This window comes from Hydractinia symbiolongicarpus, chromosome 11 (assembly GCF_029227915.1).
Source record: "Hydractinia symbiolongicarpus strain clone_291-10 chromosome 11, HSymV2.1, whole genome shotgun sequence".
In the NCBI taxonomy this organism is placed as follows: Eukaryota; Metazoa; Cnidaria; class Hydrozoa; order Anthoathecata; family Hydractiniidae; genus Hydractinia; species Hydractinia symbiolongicarpus.
The window spans coordinates 14,970,122-14,990,607 of NC_079885.1; the positions used below are offsets into that span (position 1 = coordinate 14,970,122).

A 20,486-nucleotide genomic window follows, 5' to 3' on the forward strand; every position below is an offset into this window, starting at 1 on the left:
TCATTACGACTGTGACGTATCTTTTTTACGCAATAGCCGCTGAGTAAATCAAGTAAGGGACGTGATTAGAAGTTTCTTTCCCTTAAAAAGGGCTACAATCTTGCTGCAATAAATGCGCCACGTCGCAAATGAATGGATTAAGAGCGTCAGACAAAGAAAATGGTGATGTAGTTACTTTGCTAATTAACTTTGTCATATGAAAATTAAGTCTGCAAGTACCCTAGATTGCCTTCGTTGGAACTTTTTACCGGAAATCATAAAGCGCATTATTGTTGTAAAGAATCGATAGCGCTTAAAAAGAGCTGTCAAATGCACATAAACACGACCTATTTCGAATGATCCAGTCAAGAAATATGACCTTTAAAGTTTGAACCATTTTCGATGTAATGTGCTAATAAATCGTAGATATCTGCCCGTTTGTTTGTCTACGACCATACCACGATGAACACACCTGTTCTCGTCCGATCACGGAAGTTAAGCATCGTCGGGCCGGGATAGTACTTGGATGGGGGACCTCCTGGGAACTCCCGGTGTCGAAGGCTATTGACTTTTTCACGTTACATTATTTATCATTACGACTGTGACGTATCTTTTTTACGCAATAGCCGCTGAGTTAATCAAGTAAGGGACTTGATTAGAAGTTTCTTTCCCTTCAAAACGGCTACGATCTGGCTGCAATAAATACGCCACGTCGCAAATGAATGAATTACGAGCGTCAGACAAAGAAAATGGCGATGTAGTTAATTTGCTAATTAACTTAGTCATATGAAAATTAAGTCTGAAAGTACCTAAGATTTCCTTCCTTGGAACTTTTTACCGGAAATCTTAAAGCGCATGGTTGTCGAAAAGAATCGATAGCGCTTAAAAAGAGCTTTCAAATGCACATAAACACGACCTATTTCGGATGATCCAGTCAAGAAATATGACCTTTAAAGTTTAAACCATTCTCGATGTAATGTGCTAATAAATCGTAGATATCTGCCTGTTTGTTTGTCTACGACCATACCACGATGAACACACCTGTTCTCGTCCGATCACGGAAGTTAAGCATCTTCGGGCCGGGATAGTGCTTGGATGGGGGACCGCCTGGGAACTCCCGGTGTCGTAGGCTATTGACTTTTTCACGTTACATTATTTATCATTACGACTGTGACATATCTTTTTTACGCAATAGCCGCTGAGTAAATCAGGTAAGGGACGTGATTAGAAGTTTCTTTTCATTCAAAACGGCTACAATCTTGCTGCAATAAATGCGCCACGTCGCAAATAAATGGAATACGAGCGTCAGACAAAGAAAATGACGATGTAGTTACTTTGCTAATTAACTTTGTCATATGACAATTAAGTCTGCAAGTACCCTTTGCCTTCGTTGGAACTTTTTACCGGAAATCATAAAGCGCATTATTGTTGTAAAGAATCGATAGCGCTTAAAAAGAGCTGTCAAATGCACATAAACACGATCTATTTCGAATGATCCAGTCAAGAAATATGACCTTTAAAGTTTGAACCATTTTCGATGTAATGTGCTAATAAATCGTAGATATCTGCCCGTTTGTTTGTCTACGACCATACCACGATGAACACACCTGTTCTCGTCCGATCACGGAAGTTAACCATCGTCGGGCCGGGATAGTACTTGGATGGGGGACCGCCTGGGAACTCCCGGTGTCGTAGGCTATTGACTTTTTCACGTTACATTATTTATCATTACGACTGTGACGTATCTTTTTTACGCAATAGCCGCTGAGTTAATCAAGTAAGGGACTTGATTAGAAGTTTCTTTCCCTTCAAAACGGCTACGATCTGGCTGCAATAAATGCGCCACGTCGCAAATGAATGAATTACGAGCGTCAGACAAAGAAAATGGCGATGTAGTTACTTTGCTAATTAACTTAGTCATATGAAAATTAAGTCTGAAAGTACCTAAGATTTCCTTCGTTGGAACTTTTTACCGGAAATCTTAAAGCGCATGGTTGTCGAAAAGAATCGATAGCGCTTAAAAAGAGCTTTCAAATGCACATAAACACGACCTATTTCGGATGATCCAGTCAAGAAATATGACCTTTAAAGTTTAAACCATTCTCGATGTAATGTGCTAATAAATCGTAGATATCTGCCTGTTTGTTTGTCTACGACCATACCACGATGAACACACCTGTTCTCGTCCGATCACGGAAGTTAAGCATCTTCGGGCCGGGATAGTACTTGGATGGGGGACCGCCTGGGAACTCCCGGTGTCGTAGGCTATTGACTTTTTCACGTTACATTATTTATCATTACGACTGTGACATATCTTTTTTACGCAATAGCCGCTGAGTAAATCAGGTAAGGGACGTGATTAGAAGTTTCTTTTCATTCAAAACGGCTACAATCATGCTGCAATAAATGCGCCACGTCGCAAATAAATGGAATACGAGCGTCAGACAAAGAAAATGACGATGTAGTTACTTTGCTAATTAACTTTGTCATATGACAATTAAGTCTGCAAGTACCCTAGATTGCCTTCGTTTGAACTTTTTACTGGAAATCTTAAAGTGCATTATTGTCGTAAAGAATCGATAGCGCTTAAAAAGAGCTTTCAAATGCACATAAACACGACCTATTTCCGATCACCCAGTCAAGAAATATGATCTTTAAAGTTTGAACCATTTTCGATGTAATGTGCTAATAAATCGTAGATATCTGCCCGAATGTTTGTCTACGACCTTACCACGATGAACACACCTGTTCCCGTCCGATCAGGGAAGTTAAGCATCGCCGGGCCGGGATATTACTTGGATGAGGGACCGCCTGGGAACTCCCGGTGTCGTAGGCTATTGACTTTTTCACGTTACATTATTTATCATTACGACTGTGACGTATCTTTTTTACGCAATAGCCGCTGAGTAAATCAAGTAAGGGACGTGATTAGAAGTTTCTTTCCCTTAAAAAGGGCTACAATCTTGCTGCAATAAATGCGCCACGTCGCAAATGAATGGATTAAGAGTGTCAGACAAAGAAAATGGTGATGTAGTTACTTTGCTAATTAACTTTGTCATATGAAAATTAAGTCTGCAAGTACCCTAGATTGCCTTCGTTGGAACTTTTTACCGGAAATCATAAAGCGCATTATTGTTGTAAAGAATCGATAGCGCTTAAAAAGAGCTGTCAAATGCACATAAACACGACCTATTTCGAATGATCCAGTCAAGAAATATGACCTTTAAAGTTTGAACCATTTTCGATGTAATGTGCTAATAAATCGTAGATATCTGCCCGTTTGTTTGTCTACGACCATACCACGATGAACACACCTGTTCTCGTCCGATCACGGAAGTTAAGCATCGTCGGGCCGGGATAGTACTTGGATGGGGGACCGCCTGGGAACTCCCGGTGTCGTAGGCTATTGACTTTTTCACGTTACTTTATTTATCATTACGACTGTGACGTATCTTTTTTACGCAATAGCCGCTGAGTTAATCAAGTAAGGGACTTGATTAGAAGTTTCTTTCCCTTCAAAACGGCTACGATCTGGCTGCAATAAATGCGCCACGTCGCAAATGAATGAATTACGAGCGTCAGACAAAGAAAATGGCGATGTAGTTACTTTGCTAATTAACTTAGTCATATGAAAATTAAGTCTGAAAGTACCTAAGATTTCCTTCGTTGGAACTTTTTACCGGAAATCTTAAAGCGCATGGTTGTCGAAAAGAATCGATAGCGCTTAAAAAGAGCTTTCAAATGCACATAAACACGACCTATTTCGGATGATCCAGTCAAGAAATATGACCTTTAAAGTTTAAACCATTCTCGATGTAATGTGCTAATAAATCGTAGATATCTGCTTGTTTGTTTGTCTACGACCATACCACGATGAACACACCTGTTCTCGTCCGATCACGGAAGTTAAGCATCTTCGGGCCGGGATAGTACTTGGATGGGGGACCGCCTGGGAACTCCCGGTGTCGTAGGCTATTGACTTTTTCACGTTACATTATTTATCATTACGACTGTGACATATCTTTTTTACGCAATAGCCGCTGAGTAAATCAGGTAAGGGACGTGATTAGAAGTTTCTTTTCATTCAAAACGGCTACAATCATGCTGCAATAAATGCGCCACGTCGCAAATGAATGGAATACGAGCGTCAGACAAAGAAAATGACGATGGAGTTACTTTGCTAATTAACTTTGTCATATGACAATTAAGTCTGCAAGTACCCTAGATTGCCTTCGTTTGAACTTTTTACTGGAAATCTTAAAGTGCATTATTGTCGTAAAGAATCGATAGCGCTTAAAAAGAGCTTTCAAATGCACATAAACACGACCTATTTCCGATCACCCAGTCAAGAAATATGATCTTTAAAGTTTGAACCATTTTCGATGTAATGTGCTAATAAATCGTAGATATCTGCCCGAATGTTTGTCTACGACCTTACCACGATGAACACACCTGTTCCCGTCCGATCAGGGAAGTTAAGCATCGCCGGGCCGGGATATTACTTGGATGAGGGACGCCTGGGAACTCCCGGTGTCGTAGGCTATTGACTTTTTCACGTTACATTATTTATCATTACGACTGTGACGTATCTTTTTTACGCAATAGCCGCTGAGTAAATCAAGTAAGGGACGTGAATAGAAGTTTTTTTCCCTTAAAAAGGGCTACAATCTTGCTGCAATAAATGCGCCACGTCGCAAATGAATGGATTAAGAGCGTCAGACAAAGAAAATGGTGATGTAGTTACTTTGCTAATTAACTTTGTCATATGAAAATTAAGTCTGCAAGTACCCTAGATTTCCTTCGTTGGAACTTTTTACCGGAAATCTTACAGCGCATGGTTGTCGAAAAGAATCGATAGCGCTTAAAAAGAGCTTTCAAATGCACATAAACACGACCTATTTCGGATGATCCAGTCAAGAAATATGACCTTTAAAGTTTAAACCATTCTCGATGTAATGTGCTAATAAATCGTAGATATCTGCCTGTTTGTTTGTCTACGACCATACCACGATGAACACACCTGTTCTCGTCCGATCACGGAAGTTAAGCATCTTCGGACCGGGATAGTACTTGGATGGGGGACCGCCTGGGAACTCCCGGTGTCGTAGGCTATTGACTTTTTCACGTTACATTATTTATCATTACGACTGTGACATATCTTTTTTACGCAATAGCCGCTGAGTAAATCAGGTAAGGGACGTGATTAGAAGTTTCTTTTCATTCAAAACGGCTACAATCTTGCTACAATAAATGCGCCACGTCGCAAATAAATGGAATACGAGCGTCAGACAAAGAAAATGACGATGTAGTTACTTTGCTAATTAACTTTGTCATATGACAATTAAGTCTTCAAGTACCCTAGATTGCCTTCGTTTGAACTTTTTACTGGAAATCTTAAAGTGCATTATTGTCGTAAAGAATGGATAGCGCTTAAAAAGAGCTTTCAAATGCACATAAACACGACCTATTTCCGATCACCCAGTCAAGAAATATGATCTTTAAAGTTTGAACCATTTTCGATGTAATGTGCTAATAAATCGTAGATATCTGCCCGAATGTTTGTCTACGACCTTACCACGATGAACACACCTGTTCCCGTCCGATCAGGGAAGTTAAGCATCGCCGGGCCGGGATATTACTTGGATGAGGGACCGCCTGGGAACTCCCGGTGTCGTAGGCTATTGACTTTTTCACGTTACATTATTTATCATTACGACTGTGACGTATCTTTTTTACGCAATAGCCGCTGAGTAAATCAAGTAAGGGACGTGATTAGAAGTTTCTTTCCCTTAAAAAGGGCTACAATCTTGCTGCAATAAATGCGCCACGTCGCAAATGAATGGATTAAGAGCGTCAGACAAAGAAAATGGTGATGTAGTTACTTTGCTAATTAACTTTGTCATATGACAATTAAGTCTGCAAGTACCCTAGATTGCCTTCGTTTGAACTTTTTACTGGAAATCTTAAAGTGCATTATTGTCGTAAAGAATCGATAGCGCTTAAAAAGAGCTTTCAAATGCACATAAACACGCCCTATTTCCGATCACCCAGTCAAGAAATATGATCTTTAAAGTTTGAACCATTTTCGATGTAATGTGCTAATAAATCGTAGATATCTGCCCGAATGTTTGTCTACGACCTTACCACGATGAACACACCTGTTCCCGTCCGATCAGGGAAGTTAAGCATCGCCGGGCCGGGATATTACTTGGTTGAGGGACCGCCTGGGAACTCCCGGTGTCGTAGGCTATTGACTTTTTCACGTTACATTATTTATCATTACGACTGTGACGTATCTTTTTTACGCAATAGCCGCTGAGTAAATCAAGTAAGGGACGTGATTAGAAGTTTCTTTCCCTTAAAAAGGGCTACAATCTTGCTGCAATAAATGCGCCACGTCGCAAATGAATGGATTAAGAGCGTCAGACAAAGAAAATGGTGATGTAGTTACTTTGCTAATTAACTTTGTCATATGAAAATTAAGTCTGCAAGTACCCTAGATTGCCTTCGTTGGAACTTTTTACCGGAAATCATAAAGCGCATTATTGTTGTAAAGAATCGATAGCGCTTAAAAAGAGCTGTCAAATGCACATAAACACGACCTATTTCGAATGATCCAGTCAAGAAATATGACCTTTAAAGTTTGAACCATTTTCGATGTAATGTGCTAATAAATCGTAGATATCTGCCCGTTTGTTTGTCTACGACCATACCACGATGAACACACCTGTTCTCGTCCGATCACGGAAGTTAAGCATCGTCGGGCCGGGATAGTACTTGGATGGGGGACCGCCTGGGAACTCCCGGTGTCGTAGGCTATTGACTTTTTCACGTTACTTTATTTATCATTACGACTGTGACGTATCTTTTTTACGCAATAGCCGCTGAGTTAATCAAGTAAGGGACTTGATTAGAAGTTTCTATCCCTTCAAAACGGCTACGATCTGGCTGCAATAAATGCGCCACGTTGCAAATGAATGAATTACGAGCGTCAGACAAAGAAAATGGCGATGTAGTTACTTTGCTAATTAACTTAGTCATATGAAAATTAAGTCTGAAAGTACCTAAGATTTCCTTCGTTGGAACTTTTTACCGGAAATCTTAAAGCGCATGGTTGTCGAAAAGAATCGATAGCGCTTAAAAAGAGCTTTCAAATGCACATAAACACGACCTATTTCGGATGATCCAGTCAAGAAATATGACCTTTAAAGTTTAAACCATTCTCGATGTAATGTGCTAATAAATCGTAGATATCTGCTTGTTTGTTTGTCTACGACCATACCACGATGAACACACCTGTTCTCGTCCGATCACGGAAGTTAAGCATCTTCGGGCCGGGATAGTACTTGGATGGGGGACCGCCTGGGAACTCCCGGTGTCGTAGGCTATTGACTTTTTCACGTTACATTATTTATCATTACGACTGTGACATATCTTTTTTACGCAATAGCCGCTGAGTAAATCAGGTAAGGGACGTGATTAGAAGTTTCTTTTCATTCAAAACGGCTACAATCATGCTGCAATAAATGCGCCACGTCGCAAATGAATGGAATACGAGCGTCAGACAAAGAAAATGACGATGGAGTTACTTTGCTAATTAACTTTGTCATATGACAATTAAGTCTGCAAGTACCCTAGATTGCCTTCGTTTGAACTTTTTACTGGAAATCTTAAAGTGCATTATTGTCGTAAAGAATCGATAGCGCTTAAAAAGAGCTTTCAAATGCACATAAACACGACCTATTTCCGATCACCCAGTCAAGAAATATGATCTTTAAAGTTTGAACCATTTTCGATGTAATGTGCTAATAAATCGTAGATATCTGCCCGAATGTTTGTCTACGACCTTACCACGATGAACACACCTGTTCCCGTCCGATCAGGGAAGTTAAGCATCGCCGGGCCGGGATATTACTTGGATGAGGGACCGCCTGGGAACTCCCGGTGTCGTAGGCTATTGACTTTTTCACGTTACATTATTTATCATTACGACTGTGACGTATCTTTTTTACGCAATAGCCGCTGAGTAAATCAAGTAAGGGACGTGATTAGAAGTTTTTTTCCCTTAAAAAGGGCTACAATCTTGCTGCAATAAATGCGCCACGTCGCAAATGAATGGATTAAGAGCGTCAGACAAAGAAAATGGTGATGTAGTTACTTTGCTAATTAACTTTGTCATATGAAAATTAAGTCTGCAAGTAGCCTAGATTGCCTTCGTTGGAACTTTTTACCGGAAATCATAAAGCGCATTATTGTTGTAAAGAATCGATAGCGCTTAAAAAGAGCTGTTAAATGCACATAAACACGACCTATTTCGAATGATCCAGTCAAGAAATATGACCTTTAAAGTTTGAACCATTTTCGATGTAATGTGCTAATAAATCGTAGATATCTTCCCGTTTGTTTGTCTACGACCATACCACGATGAACACACCTGTTCTCGTCCGATCACGGAAGTTAAGCATCGTCGGGCCGGGATAGTACTTGGATGGGGGACCGCCTGGAAACTCCCGGTGTCGTAGGCTATTGACTTTTTCACGTTACATTATTTATCATTACGACTGTGACGTATCTTTTTTACGCAATAGCCGCTGAGTTAATCAAGTAAGGGACTTGATTAGAAGTTTCTTTCCCTTCAAAACGGCTACGATCTGGCTGCAATAAATGCGCCACGTCGCAAATGAATGAATTACGAGCGTCAGACAAAGAAAATGGCGATGTAGTTACTTTGCTAATTAACTTAGTCATATGAAAATTAAGTCTGAAAGTACCTAAGATTTCCTTCGTTGGAACTTTTTACCGGAAATCTTAAAGCGCATGGTTGTCGAAAAGAATCGATAGCGCTTAAAAAGAGCTTTCAAATGCACATAAACACGACCTATTTCGGATGATCCAGTCAAGAAATATGACCTTTAAAGTTTAAACCATTCTCGATGTAATGTGCTAATAAATCGTAGATATCTGCCTGTTTGTTTGTCTACGACCATACCACGATGAACACACCTGTTCTCGTCCGATCACGGAAGTTAAGCATCTTCGGACCGGGATAGTACTTGGATGGGGGACCGCCTGGGAACTCCCGGTGTCGTAGGCTATTGACTTTTTCACGTTACATTATTTATCATTACGACTGTGACATATCTTTTTTACGCAATAGCCGCTGAGTAAATCAGGTAAGGGACGTGATTAGAAGTTTCTTTTCATTCAAAACGGCTACAATCTTGCTACAATAAATGCGCCACGTCGCAAATAAATGGAATACGAGCGTCAGACAAAGAAAATGACGATGTAGTTACTTTGCTAATTAACTTTGTCATATGACAATTAAGTCTTCAAGTACCCTAGATTGCCTTCGTTTGAACTTTTTACTGGAAATCTTAAAGTGCATTATTGTCGTAAAGAATGGATAGCGCTTAAAAAGAGCTTTCAAATGCACATAAACACGACCTATTTCCGATCACCCAGTCAAGAAATATGATCTTTAAAGTTTGAACCATTTTCGATGTAATGTGCTAATAAATCGTAGATATCTGCCCGAATGTTTGTCTACGACCTTACCACGATGAACACACCTGTTCCCGTCCGATCAGGGAAGTTAAGCATCGCCGGGCCGGGATATTACTTGGATGAGGGACCGCCTGGGAACTCCCGGTGTCGTAGGCTATTGACTTTTTCACGTTACATTATTTATCATTACGACTGTGACGTATCTTTTTTACGCAATAGCCGCTGAGTAAATCAAGTAAGGGACGTGATTAGAAGTTTCTTTCCCTTAAAAAGGGCTACAATCTTGCTGCAATAAATGCGCCACGTCGCAAATGAATGGATTAAGAGCGTCAGACAAAGAAAATGGTGATGTAGTTACTTTGCTAATTAACTTTGTCATATGAAAATTAAGTCTGAAATTACCATAGATTGCCTTCGTTGGAACTTTTTACCGGAAATCTTAAAGCGCATGGTTGTCGTGAATAATAGATAGCTCTTGAAAAGAGCTTTCAAATGCACATAAACACGACCTATTTCGGATAATCCAGTCAAGAAATATGACCTTTAAAATTTAAACCATTTTCGATGTAATGTGCTAATAAATCGTAGATATCTGCCCGTTTGTTTGTCTACGACCATACCACGATGAACACACCTGTTCCCGTCCGATCAGGGAAGTTAAGCATCGCCGGCCGGGATATTACTTGGATGGGGGACCGCCTGGGAACTCCCGGTGTCGTAGGCTATTGACTTTTTCACGTTACATTATTTATCATTACGACTGTGACGTATCTTTTTTACGCAATAGCCGCTGAGTAAATCAAGTAAGGGACGTGATTAGAAGTTTCTTTCCCTTAAAAAGGGCTACAATCTTGCTGCAATAAATGCGCCACGTCGCAAATGAATGGATTAAGAGCGTCAGACAAAGAAAATGAAGATGTAGTTACTTCGCTAATTAACTTTGTCTTATAAAAATTAAGTCTGCAAGTACCCTAGATTGCCTTCGTTGGAAATTTTACTGGAAATCTTAAAGTGCATTATTGTCGTAAGGAATCGATAGCGCTTAAAAAGAGCTTTCAAATGCACATAAACACGAACTATTTCCGATCACCCAGTCAAGAAATATGACCTTTAAAGTTTAAACCATTTTCGATGTAATGTGCTAATAAATCGTAGATATCTGCCCGTTTGTTTGTCTACGACCATACCACGATGAACACACCTGTTCTCGTCCGATCAGGGAAGTTAAGCATCGTCGGGCCGGGATAGTACCTGGATGAGGGACCGCCTGGGAACGCCCGGTGTCGTAGGCTATTGACTTTTTCACGTTACATTATTTATCATTACGACTGTGACGTATCCTTTTTACGCAATAGCCGCTGAGTAAATCAAGTAAGGGACGTGATTAGAAGTTTCTTTCCCTTAAAAAGGGCTACAATCTTGCTGCAATAAATGCGCCACGTCGCAAATGAATGGATTAAGAGCGTCAGACAAAGAAAATGGCGATGTAGTTACTTTGCTAATTAACTTTGTCATATGAAAATTAAGTCTGAAATTACCCTAGATTGCGTTCGTTGGAACTTTTTACCGGAAATCTTAAAGCGCATGGTTGTCGTAAATAATGAATAGCGCTTGAAAACAGCTTTCAAATGCACATAAACACGACCTATTTAGGATAATCCCGTCAAGAAATATGACCTTTAAATTTAAACCATTTTCGATGTAATGTGCTAATAAATCGTAGATATCTGCCCGAATGTTTGTCTACGACCTTACCACGATGGACACACCTGTTCTCGTCCGATCACGGAAGTTAAGCATCGTCGGGCCGGGATAGTACTTGGATGGGGGACCGCCTGGGATCTCCCGGTGTCGTAGGCTATTGACTTTTTCACGTTACATTATTTATCATTACGACTGTGACGTATCTTTTTTACGCAATAGCCGCTGAGTAAATCAAGTAAGGGACATGATTAGAAGTTTCTTTCCCTTAAAAAGGGCTACAATCTTGCTGCAATAAATGCGCCACGTCGCAAATAAATGGATTACGAGCGTCAGACAAAGAAAATGGCGATGTAGTTACTTTGCTGATTAACTTTGTCATATGAAAATTAAGTCTGAAATTACCCTAGATTGCCTTCGTTGGAACTTTTTACCGGAAATCTTAAAGCGCATGGTTGTCGTAAATAATGGATAGCTCTTGAAAAGAGCTTTCAAATGCACATAAACACGACCTATTTCGGATAATCCAGTCAAGAAATATGACCTTTAAAATTTAAACCATTTTCGATGTAATGTGCTAATAAATCGTAGATATCTGCCCGTTTGTTTGTCTACGACCATACCACGATGAACACACCTGTTCCCGTCCGATCAGGGAAGTTGAGCATCGCCGGGCCGGGATATTACTTGGATGAGGGACCGCCTGGGAACTCACGGTGTCGTAGGCTATTGACTTTTTCACGTTACATTATTTATCATAACGACTGTGACGTATCTTTTTTACGCAATAGCCGCTGAGTAAATCAAGTAAGGGACGTGATTAGAAGTTTCTTTCCCTTAAAAAGGGCTACAATCTTGCTGCAATAAATGTGCCACGCCGCAAATGAATGGATTAAGAGCGTCAGACAAAGAAAATGGCGATGTAGTTACTTTGCTAATTAACTTTGTCATATGAAAATTAAGTCTGAAATTACCCTAGATTGCCTTCGTTGGAACTTTTTACCGGAAATCTTAAAGCGCATGGTTGTCGTAAATAATAGATAGCTCTTGATAAGAGCTTTCAAATGCACATAAACACGACCTATTTCGGATAATCCAGTCAAGAAATATGACCTTTAAAATTTAAACCATTTTCGATGTAATGTGCTAATATTTCGTAGATATCTGCCCGTTTGTTTGTCTACGACCATACCACGATGAACACACCTGTTCCCGTCCGATCAGGGAAGTTAAGCATCGCCGGCCGGGATATTACTTGGATAGGGGACCGCCTGGGAACTCCCGGTGTCGTAGGCTATTGACTTTTTCACGTTACATTATTTATCATTACGACTGTGACGTATCTTTTTTACGCAATAGTCGCTGAGTAAATCAAGTAAGGGACGTGATTAGAAGTTTCTTTCCCTTAAAAAGGGCTACAATCTTGCTGCAATAAATGCGCCACGTCGCAAATGAATGGATTAAGAGTGTCAGACAAAGAAAATGAAGATTTAGTTACTTTGCTAATTAACTTTGTCTTATAAAAATTAAGTCTGCAAGTACCCTAGATTGCCTTCGTTGGAAATTTTACTGGAAATATTAAAGTGCATTATTGTTGTAAAGAATCGATAGCGCTTAAAAAGAGCTGTCAAATGCACATAAACACGACCTATTTCGAATGATCCAGTCAAGAAATATGACCTTTAAAGTTTGAACCATTTTCGATGTAATGTGCTAATAAATCGTAGATATCTGCCCGTTTGTTTGTCTACGACCATACCACGATGAACACACCTGTTCTTGTCCGATCACGGAAGTTAAGCATCGTCGGGCCGGGATAGTACTTGGATGGGGGACTGCCTGGGATCTCCCGGTGTCGTAGGCTATTGACTTTTTCACGTTACATTATTTATCATTACGACTGTGACGTAACTTTTTTACGCAATAGCCGCCGAGTAAATCAAGTAAGGGACGTGATTAGAAGTTGCTTTCCCTTCAAAAAGGCTACAATCTTGCTGCAATAAATGCGCCACGTCGCAAATGAATGGATTACGAGCGTCAGACAAAGAAAATGGCGTTGTAGTTACTTTGCTAATTAACTTTGTCATATGAAAATTAAGTCTGAAAGTACCCTAGATTGCCTTCGTTGGAACTTTTCACCCGAAATCTTAAAGCGCATGGTTGTCGTAAATAATGGATAGCGCTTGAAAAGAGCTTTCAAATGCACATAAACACGACCTATTTCGGATAATCCAGTCAAGAATTATGACCTTTAAAGTTTAAACCATTTTCGATGTAATGTGCTAATAAATCGTAGATATCTGCCCGTTTGTTTGTCTACGACCATACCACGATGAACACACCTATTCTTGTCCGATCACAGAAGTTAAGCATCGTCGGGGCGGGATAGTACTTGGATGGGTGACCGCCTGGGATATCCCGGTGTCGTAGGCTATTGACTTTTTCACGTTACATTATTTATCATTACGACTGTGACGTATCTTTTTTACGCAATAGCCGCTGAGTTAATCAAGTAAGGGACGTGATTAGAAGTTGCTTTCCCTTCAAAAAGGCTACAATCTTGCTGCAATAAATGCGCCACGTCGCAAATGAATGGATTGCGAGCGTCAGACAAAGAAAATGGCGATGTAGTTACTTTGCTAATTAACTTTGTCATATGAAAATTAAGTCTGCAAGTACACTAGATTGCCTCTGTTGGAACTTTTTACCGGAAATCATAAAGCGCATTATTGTTGTAAAGAATCGATAGCGCTTAAAAAGAGCTGTCAAATGCACATAAACACGACCTATTTCGAATGATCCAGTCAAGAAATATGACCTTTAAAGTTTGAACCATTTTCGATGTAATGTGCTAATAAATCGTAGATATCTGCCCGTTTGTTTGTCTACGACCATACCACGATGAACACACCTGTTCCCGTCCGATCAGGGAAGTTAAGCATCGCCGGCCGGGATATTACTTGGATAGGGGACCGCCTGGGAACTCCCGGTGTCGTAGGCTATTGACTTTTTCACGTTACATTATTTATCATTACGACTGTGACGTATCTTTTTTACGCAATAGTCGCTGAGTAAATCAAGTAAGGGACGTGATTAGAAGTTTCTTTCCCTTAAAAAGGGCTACAATCTTGCTGCAATAAATGCGCCACGTCGCAAATGAATGGATTAAGAGTGTCAGACAAAGAAAATGAAGATTTAGTTACTTTGCTAATTAACTTTGTCTTATAAAAATTAAGTCTGCAAGTACCCTAGATTGCCTTCGTTGGAAATTTTACTGGAAATCTTAAAGTGCATTATTGTCGTAAGGAATCGTTAGCGCTTAAAAAGAGCTTTCAAATGCACATAAACACGAACTATTTCCGATCGCCCAGTCAAGAAATATGACCTTTAAAGTTTAAACCATTTTCGATGTAATGTGCTAATAAATCGTAGATATCTGGCCGTTTGTTTGTCTACGACCATACCACGATGAACACACCTGTTCTCGTCCGATCAGGGAAGTTAAGCATCGTATGGCCGGGATAGTACCTGGATGGGGGACCGCCTGGGAACGCCCGGTGTCGTAGGCTATTGACTTTTTCACGTTACATTATTTATCATTACGACTGTGACGTATCTTTTTTACGCAATAGCCGCTGAGTTAATCAAGTAAGGGACGTGATTAGAAGTTGCTTTCCCTTCAAAAAGGCTACAATCTTGTTGCAATAAATGCGCCACGTCGCAAATGAATGGATTGCGAGCGTCAGACAAAGAAAATGGCGATGTAGTTACTTTGCTAATTAACTTTGTCATATGAAAATTAAGTCTGCAAGTACACTAGATTGCCTCTGTTGGAACTTTTTACCGGAAATCATAAAGCGCATTATTGTTGTAAAGAATCGATAGCGCTTAAAAAGAGCTGTCAAATGCACATAAACACGACCTATTTCGAATGATCCAGTCAAGAAATATGACCTTTAAAGTTTGAACCATTTTCGATGTAATGTGCTAATAAATCGTAGATATCTGCCCGTTTGTTTGTCTACGACCATACCACGATGAACACACCTGTTCTTGTCCGATCACGGAAGTTAAGCATCGTCGGGCCGGGATAGTACTTGGATGGGGGACTGCCTGGGATCTCCCGGTGTCGTAGGCTATTGACTTTTTCACGTTACATTATTTATCATTACGACTGTGACGTAACTTTTTTACGCAATAGCCGCCGAGTAAATCAAGTAAGGGACGTGATTAGAAGTTGCTTTCCCTTCAAAAAGGCTACAATCTTGCTGCAATAAATGCGCCACGTCGCAAATGAATGGATTACGAGCGTCAGACAAAGAAAATGGCGATGTAGTTACTTTGCTAATTAACTTTGTCATATGAAAATTAAGTCTGAAAGTACCCTAGATTGCCTTCGTTGGAACTTTTTACCCGAAATCTTAAAGCGCATGGTTGTCGTGAATAATGGATAGCGCTTGAAAAGAGCTTTCAAATGCACATAAACACGACCTATTTCGGATAATCCAGTCAAGAATTATGACCTTTAAAGTTTAAACCATTTTCGATGTAATGTGCTAATAAATCGTAGATATCTGCCCGTTTGTTTGTCTACGACCATACCACGATGAACACACCTATTCTTGTCCGATCACAGAAGTTAAGCATCGTCGGGGCGGGATAGTACTTGGATGGGTGACCGCCTGGGATATCCCGGTGTCGTAGGCTATTGACTTTTTCACGTTACATTATTTATCATTACGACTGTGACGTATCTTTTTTACGCAATAGCCGCTGAGTTAATCAAGTAAGGGACGTGATTAGAAGTTGCTTTCCCTTCAAAAAGGCTACAATCTTGCTGCAATAAATGCGCCACGTCGCAAATGAATGGATTGCGAGCGTCAGACAAAGAAAATGGCGATGTAGTTACTTTGCTAATTAACTTTGTCATATGAAAATTAAGTCTGCAAGTACACTAGATTGCCTCTGTTGGAACTTTTTACCGGAAATCATAAAGCGCATTATTGTTGTAAAGAATCGATAGCGCTTAAAAAGAGCTGTCAAATGCACATAAACACGACCTATTTCGAATGATCCAGTCAAGAAATATGACCTTTAAAGTTTGAACCATTTTCGATGTAATGTGCTAATAAATCGTAGATATCTGCCCGTTTGTTTGTCTACGACCATACCACGATGAACACACCTGTTCTTGTCCGATCAGGGAAGTTAAGCATCGTCGGGCCGGGATAGTACCTGGATGGGGGACCGCCTGGGATCTCCCGGTGTCGTAGGCTATTGACTTTTTCACGTTACATTATTTATCATTACGACTGTGACGTATCTTTTTTACGCAATAACCGCCGAGTAAATCAAGTAAGGGACGTGATTAGAAGTTGCTTTCCCTTCAAAAAGGCTACAATCTTGCTGCTATATATGCGCCACGTCGCAAATGAATGGATTACGAGCGTCAGACAAAGAAAATGGCGATGTAGTTACTTTGCTAATTAACTTTGTCATATGAAAATTAAGTCTGAAAGTACCCTAGATTGCCTTCGTTGGAACTTTTTACCCGAAGTCTTAAAGCGCATGGTTGTCGTGAATAATGGATAGCGCTTGAAAAGAGCTTTCAAATGCACATAAACACGACCTATTTCGGATAATCCAGTCAAGAAATATGACCTTTAAAGTTTGAACCATTTTTGATGTAATGTGCTAATAAATCGTAGATATCTGCCCGTTTGTTTGTCTACGACCATACCACGATGAACACACCTGTTCTCGTCCGATCACGGAAGTTAAGCATCGTCGGGCCGGGATAGTACTTGGATGGGGGACCACCTGGGAACTCCTGGTGTCGTAGGCTATTGACTTTTTCACGTTACATTATTTATCATTACGACTGTGACGTATCTTTTTTACGCAATAGCCGCTGAGTAAATCAAGAAAGAGACATGATTAGAAGTTGCTTTCCCTTCAAAACGGCTACAATCGTGCTGCAATAAATGCGCCACGTCGCAAATGAATGGATTACGAGCATGAGACAAAGAAAATGGCGATGTAGTTACTTTGCTAATTAACTTTGTCATATGAAAATTAAGTCTGCAAGTACACTAGATTGCCTACGTTGGAACTTTTTACCGGAAATCATAAAGCGCATTATTGTTGTAAAGAATCGATAGCGCTTAAAAAGAGCTGTCAAATGCACATAAACACGACCTATTTCGAATGATCCAGTCAAGAAATATGACCTTTAAAGTTTGAACCATTTTCGATGTAATGTGCTAATAAATCGTAGATATCTGCCCGTTTGTTTGTCTACGACCATACCACGATGAACACACCTGTTCTTGTCCGATCAGGGAAGTTAAGCATCGTCGGGCCGGGATAGTACCTGGATGGGGGACCGCCTGGGATCTCCCGGTGTCGTAGGCTATTGACTTTTTCACGTTACATTATTTATCATTACGACTGTGACGTATCTTTTTTACGCAATAACCGCCGAGTAAATCAAGTAAGGGACGTGATTAGAAGTTGCTTTCCCTTCAAAAAGGCTACAATCTTGCTGCTATATATGCGCCACGTCGCAAATGAATGGATTACGAGCGTCAGACAAAGAAAATGGCGATGTAGTTACTTTGCTAATTAACTTTGTCATATGAAAATTAAGTCTGAAAGTACCCTAGATTGCCTTCGTTGGAACTTTTTACCCGAAGTCTTAAAGCGCATGGTTGTCGTGAATAATGGATAGCGCTTGAAAAGAGCTTTCAAATGCACATAAACACGACCTATTTCGGATAATCCAGTCAAGAAATATGACCTTTAAAGTTTGAACCATTTTTGATGTAATGTGCTAATAAATCGTAGATATCTGCCCGTTTGTTTGTCTACGACCATACCACGATGAACACACCTGTTCTCGTCCGATCACGGAAGTTAAGCATCGTCGGGCCGGGATAGTACTTGGATGGGGGACCACCTGGGAACTCCTGGTGTCGTAGGCTATTGACTTTTTCACGTTACATTATTTATCATTACGACTGTGACGTATCTTTTTAACGCAATAGCCGCTGAGTAAATCAAGAAAGAGACATGATTAGAAGTTGCTTTCCCTTCAAAACGGCTACAATCGTGCTGCAATAAATGCGCCACGTCGCAAATGAATGGATTACGAGCATGAGACAAAGAAAATGGCGATGTACTTACTTTGCTAACTAACTTTGTCATATGAAAATTAAGTCTGAAAGTACCCTAGATTGCCTACGTTGGAACTTTTTACCGGAAATCTTAAAGCGCATTATTGTCGTAAAGAATCGATAGCGCTTAAAAGGAGCTTTCAAATGCACATAAACACGAACTATTTCCGATCACCCAGTCAAGAATTATGATCTTTAAAGTTTAAACCATTTTCGATGTAATGTGCTAATAAATCATAGATATCTACACGTATGTTTGTCTACGACCATACCACGATGAACACACCTGTTCTCGTCCGATCACGGAAGTTAAGCATCGTCGGGCCGGGATAGTACTTGGATGGGGGACCGCCTAGGATCTCCCGGTGTCGTAGGCTATTGACTTTTTCACGTTCCATTATTTATCATTACGACTGTGACGTATCTTTTTTACGCAAAAGCCGCTGAGTAAATCAAGTAAGGGACGTGATTAGAAGTTCCTTTCCCTTCAAAAAGGCTACAATCTTGCTGCAATAAATGCGCCACGTCGCAAATGAATGGATTACGAGCGTCAGACAAAGAAAATGGCGACGTAGTTACTTTGCTAATTAAGTTTGTCATATGAAAATTAAGTCTGCAAGTACCCTAGATTGCCTTCGTTGGAACTTTTTACCGGAAATCATAAAGCGCATTATTGTTGTAAAGAATCGATAGCGCTTAAAAAGAGCTGTCATATGCACATAAACACGACCTATTTCGGATAATCCAGTCAAGAATTATGACCTTTAAAGTTTAAACCATTTTCGATGTAATGTGCTAATAAATCGTAGATATCTGCCCGTTTGTTTGTCTACGACCATACCACGATGAACACACCTATTCTTGTCCGATCACAGAAGTTAAGCATCGTCGGGGCGGGATAGTACTTGGATGGGTGACCGCCTGGGATATCCCGGTGTCGTAGGCTATTGACTTTTTCACGTTACATTATTTATCATTACGACTGGGACGTATCTTTCTTACGCAATAGCCGCCGAGTAAATCAAGTAAGGGACATGATTAGAAGCTTCTTTCCCTTAAAAAGGGCTACAATCTTGCTGCAATAAATGCGCCACGTCGCAAATGAATGGATTAAGAGCGTCAGACAAAGAAAATGGCGATGTAGTTACTTTGCTAATTAACTTTGTCATATGAAAATTAAGTCTGCAAGTACACTAGATTGCCTCTGTTGGAACTTTTTACCGGAAATCATAAAGCGCATTATTGTTGTAAAGAATCGATAGCGCTTAAAAAGAGCTGTCAAATGCACATAAACACGACCTATTTCGAATGATCCAGTCAAGAAATATGACCTTTAAAGTTTGAACCATTTTCGATGTAATGTGCTAATAAATCGTAGATATCTGCCCGTTTGTTTGTCTACGACCATACCACGATGAACACACCTGTTCTTGTCCGATCAGGGAAGTTAAGCATCGTCGGGCCGGGATAGTACCTGGATGGGGGACCGCCCGGTATCTCCCGGTGTCGTAGGCTATTGACTTTTTCACGTTACATTATTTATCATTACGACTGTGACGTATCTTTTTTACGCAATAACCGCCGAGTAAATCAAGTAAGGGACGTGATTAGAAGTTGCTTTCCCTTCAAAAAGGCTACAATCTTGCTGCTATATATGCGCCACGTCGCAAATGAATGGATTACGAGCGTCAGACAAAGAAAATGGCGATGTAGTTACTTTGCTAATTAACTTTGTCATATGAAAATTAAGTCTGAAAGTACCCTAGATTGCCTTCGTTGGAACTTTTTACCCGAAGTCTTAAAGCGCATGGTTGTCGTGAATAATGGATAGCGCTTGAAAAGAGCTTTCAAATGCACATAAACACGACCTATTTCGGATAATCCAGTCAAGAAATATGACCTTTAAAGTTTGAACCATTTTTGATGTAATGTGCTAATAAATCGTAGATATCTGCCCGTTTGTTTGTCTACGACCATACCACGATGAACACACCTGTTCTCGTCCGATCACGGAAGTTAAGCATCGTCGGGCCGGGATAGTACTTGGATGGGGGACCACCTGGGAACTCCTGGTGTCGTAGGCTATTGACTTTTTCACGTTACATTATTTATCATTACGACTGT

General features: G+C 40.3%; 20 non-coding genes and 16 pseudogenes across 20 annotated transcripts; all 36 read left to right on the plus strand.

The window, feature by feature from the left end:
* The first annotated feature begins 423 nt into the window (after positions 1-423).
* On the plus strand, positions 424-542 carry LOC130616225 (5S ribosomal RNA). The gene has a single exon (XR_008977308.1). It is a non-coding gene; the product is annotated as a 5S ribosomal RNA (ribosomal RNA).
* Positions 543-992: 450 nt separating this feature from the next.
* Positions 993-1,111, plus strand: LOC130617659 (5S ribosomal RNA). Its single transcript, XR_008978735.1, has one exon. It is a non-coding gene; the product is annotated as a 5S ribosomal RNA (ribosomal RNA).
* A 447-nt stretch (positions 1,112-1,558) lies between these two features.
* LOC130616095 (5S ribosomal RNA) lies at positions 1,559-1,677 on the plus strand. The gene has a single exon (XR_008977179.1). It is a non-coding gene; the product is annotated as a 5S ribosomal RNA (ribosomal RNA).
* Positions 1,678-2,127: 450 nt separating this feature from the next.
* LOC130616486 (5S ribosomal RNA) lies at positions 2,128-2,246 on the plus strand. Its single transcript, XR_008977568.1, has one exon. It is a non-coding gene; the product is annotated as a 5S ribosomal RNA (ribosomal RNA).
* Positions 2,247-2,696: 450 nt separating this feature from the next.
* On the plus strand, positions 2,697-2,815 carry LOC130618585 (5S ribosomal RNA; annotated as a pseudogene).
* A 450-nt stretch (positions 2,816-3,265) lies between these two features.
* Positions 3,266-3,384, plus strand: LOC130615007 (5S ribosomal RNA). The gene has a single exon (XR_008976097.1). It is a non-coding gene; the product is annotated as a 5S ribosomal RNA (ribosomal RNA).
* A 450-nt stretch (positions 3,385-3,834) lies between these two features.
* LOC130616488 (5S ribosomal RNA) lies at positions 3,835-3,953 on the plus strand. Its single transcript, XR_008977569.1, has one exon. It is a non-coding gene; the product is annotated as a 5S ribosomal RNA (ribosomal RNA).
* Positions 3,954-4,403: 450 nt separating this feature from the next.
* LOC130618690 (5S ribosomal RNA) lies at positions 4,404-4,521 on the plus strand (annotated as a pseudogene).
* A 450-nt stretch (positions 4,522-4,971) lies between these two features.
* Positions 4,972-5,090, plus strand: LOC130617097 (5S ribosomal RNA). Its single transcript, XR_008978174.1, has one exon. It is a non-coding gene; the product is annotated as a 5S ribosomal RNA (ribosomal RNA).
* A 450-nt stretch (positions 5,091-5,540) lies between these two features.
* LOC130618586 (5S ribosomal RNA) lies at positions 5,541-5,659 on the plus strand (annotated as a pseudogene).
* A 450-nt stretch (positions 5,660-6,109) lies between these two features.
* On the plus strand, positions 6,110-6,228 carry LOC130618641 (5S ribosomal RNA; annotated as a pseudogene).
* A 450-nt stretch (positions 6,229-6,678) lies between these two features.
* Positions 6,679-6,797, plus strand: LOC130615008 (5S ribosomal RNA). The gene has a single exon (XR_008976098.1). It is a non-coding gene; the product is annotated as a 5S ribosomal RNA (ribosomal RNA).
* A 450-nt stretch (positions 6,798-7,247) lies between these two features.
* On the plus strand, positions 7,248-7,366 carry LOC130616489 (5S ribosomal RNA). Its single transcript, XR_008977570.1, has one exon. It is a non-coding gene; the product is annotated as a 5S ribosomal RNA (ribosomal RNA).
* A 450-nt stretch (positions 7,367-7,816) lies between these two features.
* Positions 7,817-7,935, plus strand: LOC130618588 (5S ribosomal RNA; annotated as a pseudogene).
* Positions 7,936-8,385: 450 nt separating this feature from the next.
* LOC130616282 (5S ribosomal RNA) lies at positions 8,386-8,504 on the plus strand. Its single transcript, XR_008977365.1, has one exon. It is a non-coding gene; the product is annotated as a 5S ribosomal RNA (ribosomal RNA).
* A 450-nt stretch (positions 8,505-8,954) lies between these two features.
* Positions 8,955-9,073, plus strand: LOC130617098 (5S ribosomal RNA). Its single transcript, XR_008978175.1, has one exon. It is a non-coding gene; the product is annotated as a 5S ribosomal RNA (ribosomal RNA).
* Positions 9,074-9,523: 450 nt separating this feature from the next.
* On the plus strand, positions 9,524-9,642 carry LOC130618589 (5S ribosomal RNA; annotated as a pseudogene).
* A 450-nt stretch (positions 9,643-10,092) lies between these two features.
* LOC130618566 (5S ribosomal RNA) lies at positions 10,093-10,210 on the plus strand (annotated as a pseudogene).
* Positions 10,211-10,659: 449 nt separating this feature from the next.
* Positions 10,660-10,778, plus strand: LOC130618302 (5S ribosomal RNA). Its single transcript, XR_008979375.1, has one exon. It is a non-coding gene; the product is annotated as a 5S ribosomal RNA (ribosomal RNA).
* A 449-nt stretch (positions 10,779-11,227) lies between these two features.
* Positions 11,228-11,346, plus strand: LOC130617455 (5S ribosomal RNA). Its single transcript, XR_008978533.1, has one exon. It is a non-coding gene; the product is annotated as a 5S ribosomal RNA (ribosomal RNA).
* Positions 11,347-11,796: 450 nt separating this feature from the next.
* On the plus strand, positions 11,797-11,915 carry LOC130618744 (5S ribosomal RNA; annotated as a pseudogene).
* A 450-nt stretch (positions 11,916-12,365) lies between these two features.
* Positions 12,366-12,483, plus strand: LOC130618687 (5S ribosomal RNA; annotated as a pseudogene).
* Positions 12,484-12,932: 449 nt separating this feature from the next.
* On the plus strand, positions 12,933-13,051 carry LOC130618115 (5S ribosomal RNA). Its single transcript, XR_008979189.1, has one exon. It is a non-coding gene; the product is annotated as a 5S ribosomal RNA (ribosomal RNA).
* A 450-nt stretch (positions 13,052-13,501) lies between these two features.
* LOC130618505 (5S ribosomal RNA) lies at positions 13,502-13,620 on the plus strand (annotated as a pseudogene).
* A 450-nt stretch (positions 13,621-14,070) lies between these two features.
* LOC130618689 (5S ribosomal RNA) lies at positions 14,071-14,188 on the plus strand (annotated as a pseudogene).
* Positions 14,189-14,637: 449 nt separating this feature from the next.
* Positions 14,638-14,756, plus strand: LOC130618278 (5S ribosomal RNA). Its single transcript, XR_008979351.1, has one exon. It is a non-coding gene; the product is annotated as a 5S ribosomal RNA (ribosomal RNA).
* A 450-nt stretch (positions 14,757-15,206) lies between these two features.
* LOC130618116 (5S ribosomal RNA) lies at positions 15,207-15,325 on the plus strand. The gene has a single exon (XR_008979191.1). It is a non-coding gene; the product is annotated as a 5S ribosomal RNA (ribosomal RNA).
* Positions 15,326-15,775: 450 nt separating this feature from the next.
* On the plus strand, positions 15,776-15,894 carry LOC130618506 (5S ribosomal RNA; annotated as a pseudogene).
* Positions 15,895-16,344: 450 nt separating this feature from the next.
* Positions 16,345-16,463, plus strand: LOC130618497 (5S ribosomal RNA; annotated as a pseudogene).
* Positions 16,464-16,913: 450 nt separating this feature from the next.
* On the plus strand, positions 16,914-17,032 carry LOC130615174 (5S ribosomal RNA). The gene has a single exon (XR_008976263.1). It is a non-coding gene; the product is annotated as a 5S ribosomal RNA (ribosomal RNA).
* A 450-nt stretch (positions 17,033-17,482) lies between these two features.
* Positions 17,483-17,601, plus strand: LOC130618499 (5S ribosomal RNA; annotated as a pseudogene).
* A 450-nt stretch (positions 17,602-18,051) lies between these two features.
* Positions 18,052-18,170, plus strand: LOC130615186 (5S ribosomal RNA). Its single transcript, XR_008976276.1, has one exon. It is a non-coding gene; the product is annotated as a 5S ribosomal RNA (ribosomal RNA).
* A 450-nt stretch (positions 18,171-18,620) lies between these two features.
* Positions 18,621-18,739, plus strand: LOC130617334 (5S ribosomal RNA). The gene has a single exon (XR_008978412.1). It is a non-coding gene; the product is annotated as a 5S ribosomal RNA (ribosomal RNA).
* Positions 18,740-19,189: 450 nt separating this feature from the next.
* Positions 19,190-19,308, plus strand: LOC130618507 (5S ribosomal RNA; annotated as a pseudogene).
* Positions 19,309-19,758: 450 nt separating this feature from the next.
* On the plus strand, positions 19,759-19,877 carry LOC130618720 (5S ribosomal RNA; annotated as a pseudogene).
* Positions 19,878-20,327: 450 nt separating this feature from the next.
* On the plus strand, positions 20,328-20,446 carry LOC130615198 (5S ribosomal RNA). Its single transcript, XR_008976288.1, has one exon. It is a non-coding gene; the product is annotated as a 5S ribosomal RNA (ribosomal RNA).
* Positions 20,447-20,486: the final 40 nt, after the last annotated feature.